Below are 5,782 nucleotides of genomic sequence, written 5' to 3'. Positions count from 1 at the left end.
GGCATAATATTCCATTATGTGAATGTATCATAATTTTTCAATCCATTCCATTGTGAATGGACTTTTGGACTGTTTATATGTTCTTATGATGGTGAATAATGATGCTACAAACATTGGTGTACAAATCTATATTTGTATCTCAGTTCTAATTTCCTTGGGGTATATGCCTAGTACTGGAATAGCTGGGTCATATGGAGTTTCTATGTTAAACATTTTGAGGGAACACTAAACTGCCTTCCAGAGTGGTTGCACCATTTTTTATTCCCACCAAAATTGTGTGAGAGTTCTCGCTTCTCCACCCTCTCTCCAACATTTATTGCTTGCTGCCCTACTAAACTTTGTCATTGCTACTGGAGTGAGATGGTGTCTCATTGTGGTTTTGATTTGCAGCTCTCTTATTGCCAGTGATTTTGAGCATTTCTTCATGTGTCTGTTGGCCACCTGAATGTCTTTATCTGCAAAATGTCTTTCCATGTCTTTTGACCATTTTGTTGCCTTGTATTTTATTGTAATTAATTACTATTTATCTATACCTATAATAATCCCATCTTTTCAAGTCCTCAATGAATATTTTCTATTCCTTCACCCTTCTCTATTCACTAACCTCCACTTTTCTAGTGATTCTCCCCTTTTCCTTTTGCTAATTTCCCCTTCCCGCTTCCCTTTTGAACAATTATACACATTTTGATCAACTATCCTCTTATTTTCGTAATAGTGAATTTATGTTGTATTTGTCATTTTATGACTGCATTATTTCACTCAGTATAATGCTCTCTAGATTCTCATATTTATATAGTATTTTACAAAATACTTAGTTCTGTCTAGTATTCCATTGTGTGAATGTACAAAGAAATTATTAAAATTATTAGGAGACACAACAATGATATACTATCTCACCCCAGCAGCAGTAACAAAGTTTAACAATATACCAAACAATAAATGTTGGAGGTGATGTGGAGAGATTTGAACTATTATGCAGTGTGGGTGGGATAATAGAATGGTACTACTGCTATGGAAGACAGTTTTGTATTTACTAAAATGTTGAACATAAAAAGCCCATTGTTGTTTTGTGCCATTGAATCAGAACCAACACATAATTTACCCTCCAGTGTGTTTTCAGAGGCAGGAAATCTTACAAGAGGACATTACCCATCCTTCTCCCATGAAAATCCCACATGACTCAGCTATTCCACTGCTAGAAATATGTCCTAAAGAAATTAAAACTGGCACATGAACAGAGATATGTACCCCATGTGTTAATAGAAACATTATTCACACTAGAAAGCGTTATTTCACAATAGAAAGAAAATGGAAACAGCCCAAATGTCCATCAATAAATGAACAGATGTTGTTTTATTTTCTTGATTGTGAGACATAATCCATGTTGAAGGCTGCAATCTTTGATCTTCTGTAGCAAAGTTTCAAGTCTTCTCTTTCATCAAACAAAGTTGTATCATCTGTATAGGGCAGGTTGTTAATGAGTCTTCCTCTGATCCTGGTGTCTAATACTTCTTTATAATATCCAGTCTCTTGAATGCTTTGCTTGACATGCACATTGAATAGTATGTAGAATGGCTACAGCCCCGCTGCAATGGCTGAGCCAAGATGTCCCAATTCTGTCCCTGCCTCTTGTATATTAGAAGTACATCCTCACACCACCCAGACCTTCCTGTAAGTATCTGTGCCTCTATTTGTGGGTGAGGAGATTGGTATAGGTGGGAAATGGGCATGTTAGGTTTGAGGGGCTCTAATATCATTGTTGTTGTTATGTGCTGTTGAGTCGCTTGCGACTCATAGCGACCCTATGTACAACAGCCCTAAACTCTGCTCTGTCCTGTGCCAATCTCATTGTCTCTGACACACTTATCCTGATTGCCCCAGTCACTGAATCAATCCACCTCCCAGAGGGCCTTCCTCTCCTGTGCTTGCCCTCCACCCTCCCAAGCATGATGTCCTTCTCCGAGGATTGGTCTCTCCTTACAACATGACCAAAGTATGTCAGACAAAGTCTCAGAATCCTTGCCTCCAAGGAGCAGCCTGATTTAATCCTCTCCAGGATGAATCTGTTTGTTTTCTTAGCAGTCCATGGTACTCTCAACACTCTTCTCCAACACCAAAGCTCAAAAGCATCAAATCTCCTTCTATCCTCCCTGGTCATTGTCCTGCTCTCCGACATATAACAAGTGATTGCAAAGACCATGGCCTGTACCAGACACACCTTAGTCTCCAGAGACACCTAATATCATTGGCTCCCTTTTAATGAAGCATTTACTACAGAATGGGCATTTTTTTTTAGAATGGGTATTTTATATGCATTTCTACAATGATTTTGTGCCACAATTGTTTGATATTGTTGTAACCATGTTAAAAATAGGGACACTATAGCTCAGAAAGATTTATGGTGTTGTCCTTGGCCATGTAGCCAATCATCGGTCCAGCTGGGGTTCATACTAGGTGTCTTAGGTTATTGCCACTTACTCTTACAGGTTTACAGCCCAGCAATCTGAACTGTGGACATTAGTAGGATGATGATATCTTTCTCTATTTCCCTTTCTTGTATCTTCAAGCCTCTTGTACTCTCCGATGTCTCTTGGCCAATAGAAGTGGTACCTTCCGTTTATTTTTTTTTTATTGTTTTAACATCAGGTCCTCAGCTTTCCAGCCTATAACCTCACCAAGGCCCTCTCTCTCTATCTTGCTTCAACTGTGAGTTTCAATCTGTGAGAAGCACTGGATTCTGGATGCAAAGTCCTGATACCTCTCCCTTTTCCCTTCTCCTATTCCAATACACTGCTCAGAAAGGAATTAGGATCCATATTAGTTTTGTAACCACCATCTAGCTGTCAATTGGACATCTTCATACTGTGGTAGATTGCATGTTGCTGTGGTGCTGGAAGCTTTGCCATCAGTATTTCTAATATTAGTAGTGTTTCAGTAGAGTTGTTAAGGCCCAGTGATCTAGTTTGAAAATTTGCTTGTGAAATTCTATGAAATACAACAGATCGTGGTCCTAGTCACTTGCTTTGAACTCATCATCAGGAAAGAAAAATCTCTGAAAGGAGACATTATGTTTGGTTTCACAGAGGGGCAGCGAGGATGAGAGTGTCTGTTGGTGAGATGGATTTGCACAATAGCTGCAATAATTGACTCAAACACATCAATGACTGTGAAGGTGGTGTACTACTGAGCATTACTTGATCGTGTTGTGTGTAAGGTCACCATGAGTCAAGGTCACTCAAAGGCAGCTATGACCACTTTAGCTGTTAGTAACATCTTCAAAAAAGGAACCTATTTCTAAACAAGCTTGCATTCACAACAGGTTAGGACATCAACCCATTTCCTTTGAGGCCATCATTTAATCTATAACACTAGGTCCCCAGCTTTCCAGCCTGTAACCTCACCAAGGCTCTCTCCCTCTGTCTCGCTTCAACTATGAATTTAAATCTTTGAGAAGCCCTGGATTCTGGATGCAAAATCCTTACACCCTCCCCTTTCTGCCCAGATATTGGCCACAAGTTCAGATACCTTCCAGCCTTATTAGAGACAAAATGAAACAACAACAAACAACAACAACAAAGTCCCAAACTCATTACCGTCAAGTCAAAACTGACTCACAGTGACCTCAAAAGACAGAGTAGAGCCACCCACAGAGTTTCGAAGGCTGTACATTTTTATGGTGGAAGTGGTTGTCTCATCTTTCTCACAAGGAACAATTCAAGTCTTTTGGTTGACGGGGGAAATACTTTAATCACTGTGTCACCAGCACTCCTTAAATTGCCCTAAGTTGGCAAATGGGTTCATTTTATACACATGCACTGAGTGGTTCCCAATGCTAAGCATACACAACCATCAGCTCCAGGAAGCTGAACAGACTGTGGAAGAAATAGCAACGTGCAGCAGCCGGTGCTGGTGAGGTTGAAGAAATATGAGACTCAGCCTAGCTGGAAACAAACAAATAATTTGTTATTAGATAGATATATATTTTTTAAGTGGAACGGGACGAGGGTTCATAGTTCATGTGAAACCAGGCACGGAAGTGATGTGAATTTCCTTGCCGCCTGCCTGCTTGGGCGTCTCATTTGGGCTGCAGCAGAGAAGTGAAGGCAAAGCCATGGCCTGTAAGAAAGACCCTTCACCTGTGCATCAGCTTCGTCCCTCCTCCTCGTGTTTGTCAGTTAATATCTGGATGCTGCTCTTGAGTGTATTTGGAATTTCCTGGAGAGTGTGTGAGTCCTAAGTGAGGTTCAGAGGGCAGCAGGAAGAGGGCAGTACGGTGACCACTGCCCGCTAGGGCTCTTCCCTGCTCCATGAGGGCTTTGTGGTTTGCTCTGTGTGTGTCCAGTCCAGCATCTCTCGTGCATTTTACATTGAGCTTTGTTGCCTTAATCTCCTAACACTACTGTACCACACATACCACAGAGGATGCCTTTGAAGAACAGACGTTTATTTCTTCACAATTCTGGATATAAAAAACCTGAACGGTTTCCTCCACCATGTCAATTCTAACTTGTTGGTTGCCTCAACTGTTTGGTTTTTTAACAGGTAGCTTTCAGTGTTTTTTTCCTTATGTATTTATTTACTTATGTGTTTCTATGCCTAATCTGCCATTTTTAGTAGGTTTAGAATCCACTCACCTCTAGTCTGATTCCTTTATACTTATTTTCAAACTCAATTTCTAAACAAGGTCACACTCATAGGAACAGGGGTTAGAAATTCTATTTAACAATTTTGGGGGACAAAATTCAATCTTTATCTTTTCGTTTACTCTCAGAAAAGTAATACAGTCCCAGCTGTGAGGGCCACGAGGAAGCATTTGAAGTGAGGGTGACAGCCTTGATAATTGAGGTCTATGGGATTTCCAGTCCATTCACCTCTCAGCATCCTCAGTGCAGCTGTTGGGGCCCATTTTCCCTATCTCTGATGAAATAGATGCTTTTTTTATGAAATACAGTTGTATCTTTTTAACCTTTAAGGTTCCTAACCTGTCCTCCAATATTGTGAGATCCTAACAGTTCTAGGACACCACAGATGCCTTTGTCATGTGCAATCACATCTTGTTTGACCTTTGATTGTCTTAGTCCCCAAGTCTAGAGGAAAAGGTTTCTGGAGATTAAGTGCCCACACTGGAGCACTGGTGGTTCAGTGGTCTATTTCTCTTGAAAATAAGTGCCCAAATTAATATCCTTCTCTGGAGAAGCTACATTGCTTCTTGAGATCCCATGACTCAAGATTAGGATGGAGAGAAATAGTGAGATCTCATGACCGAAGCAGAGTCAGGATGGAGAGAATAGTGCATCCACAATACCTGTGCACCCCAGAGACAAAGCTTCACTCTGTCGCTTCTCTTAGTCCTTCCCTGAGTCACCATCCATGGGCTTCCCATGATGGGCAAGGTGCTAGGGCCATCTTAAGAAGAGAAGGAGTGTGGCAGGAGACATAACCCTGCCGTTTGTCTTTGAGATAGTGCCTGGGTCTGAACGGGATGTGGTAAAGCCCTGAGAAGCTGGGACTCACCAACTCCTGCCTCACATCCCCATGCACACAACTGCTATGAACAGAGAAACATGGAAGACTTTGTATCCTGTCGATCAGAGATTCCTGGCAAGAAAGGACACAGCCTTACTCTACTGAACAAGCTTGCGTCCCCTTTTATCTATTCTTCAGCAATATCGCTGCTTAAAACACACTGGGATGTCCATTCATGGATGAAAGGAACAAGCTGGACCCCTGGTATGGCCCTTGTGGATAATCTAGACTCCTGCTTCTCACCTGTATGTAGTGC

Source organism: Elephantulus edwardii, unplaced genomic scaffold, assembly GCF_000299155.1.
Source record: "Elephantulus edwardii isolate Elephantulus edwardi_28Jun2011 unplaced genomic scaffold, EleEdw1.0 scaffold00045, whole genome shotgun sequence".
NCBI classification, from domain to species: domain Eukaryota; kingdom Metazoa; phylum Chordata; class Mammalia; order Macroscelidea; family Macroscelididae; genus Elephantulus; species Elephantulus edwardii.
This window is presented reverse-complemented; position numbering follows the sequence as displayed.